Source organism: Octodon degus, unplaced genomic scaffold (assembly GCF_000260255.1).
Source record: "Octodon degus isolate 3935 unplaced genomic scaffold, OctDeg1.0 scaffold00189, whole genome shotgun sequence".
In the NCBI taxonomy this organism is placed as follows: domain Eukaryota; kingdom Metazoa; phylum Chordata; class Mammalia; order Rodentia; family Octodontidae; genus Octodon; species Octodon degus.
Genome location: NW_004524765.1, coordinates 4,341,622 through 4,343,329, shown reverse-complemented (window position 1 = coordinate 4,343,329; position 1,708 = coordinate 4,341,622).

Genomic DNA, 1,708 nt, shown 5'->3' with positions numbered 1-1,708 from the left:
TTTTTTCGGAACCAGGGATTGAACTCAGGCCCTGGAACTTGCCAGGCAAGCGGTTATTCTTCTGAGCCATGTCCCGAGCCCCATATAGGGTGATAATTTTATTAAGCTTCTCTTCTGGAGGGTTAGCAACATAAGTTAACAGACCAAAAAATTAGAGAAAAAGAAGAGCTTCAAGGATAGCCAACATTTTGGCCCTAGCCTTTCAAGGTCAGTGAGGATTCAAGGCATACGAGAACCTGTACTTTAATATCCTGTAACTCAGTTTTGTCCCAAATTTTCTGATCAAGGAGACTATGGGACCGCAGAGGAAAACGATTGACAATGTTGAGTGTGCCTAACAAGAGTCACATGGAGAGAAAACTTTCTCTCAGGTTTTCACAGAGAGCAAATTGGTCAGGCAATGGCCATGATCCATCCACATGGCAGACCCTGACAAAGGATCTACAAACTACAGTACAGGGTTTCAGGGTAAATCCTCAGGGGATTTGACTGATCTTGGAAGATTCAAAATTTATAGTCCTTGTTATGTAGGTCTTGCTTATCTTGGTCTTAACCATCCAGCCAAAAAGTAGAAAAAGGAGGTATAAAAAAGTATAAAAGCTAAGTATAAAGCCATATTAAAATGCTGAACTCTAAAAGGCTCAAGGCAACAACTTCCAACATTGACAGCCCTACTGATAACCCACTAATATGGTATGCTGGACTATATGGGATTATTTTGCTGATTTTATGCACCTACAATATTTAAATGGCAATGTAATACCCATCTCTGGCAAAACTAAGAAAAAAAAAAGCAGGGCCACAAATGAAGGACTATTTTGTATTTGTGAATAAAAATAGTTAAGATAGATATACAGCTACTTTTCTTATTTCAATGAGAAGCAATATTTGTACTAATAGTATTTGGATTAGATATCATGTCTGCATCTTGTACTATGAATCACTACTATGAAGACAACAATATGCAATGTATGAATTATTGAAACTCTCCTATTAATCAGATTTGAAACTGTCTCATTGCTATTTGTTTCTCAAGAAAATTAATGGAAAAAAGATGATTTATAATATATACTTAAAAAAGTAAAAGCAGATAATGCAGTACAGTGTCCAGAAACTAAAACATGCATTTTTTTCATAAACCAAGAGTTAGAGGTCTAAGATAAACCAAGCAGGGTTTATGCTTATGTATATTAACATATATAAAGTAAATAAGGGTAAATTTAATCTGAAATAAGATAATTTTTTCAGAAAACAAATCAGATGAAAATAGTTCAGAATTGGAAATGGCATTTCTAATATACAAAAGAATTATAAAACCATATTTAAATCAGATCAAGTTCTTTTTGAAGCAGTTGCACAGGCATAACCTTATGCATCTTGAAGAACATTTCAGATCTGCTCTAACATTTTACATGGAAAAAGTTTCAAAAGATTTTACTAAGGATATAAAACCATGGGAAGATAGCTCAGCAGTTTAAGAGACAGACTGGCAAGCTCTAGGATCCAAGTTCAATCTCCAGTACCACATGACCTACCTGCCCATCTCCTGTGCGAGCTGTGCCAGCCACCAAAACCAGGCATGGTGGCATGCACCTGCAATCCCAGCACTTAGGAGGCTGAAAACAGGAGAATCACTACAAGTCTGATCTGTGTAGTGAGACCCTGTAGACCATGTACGAAATACAGAGAGAGAGAGAGAGAGAGAGAG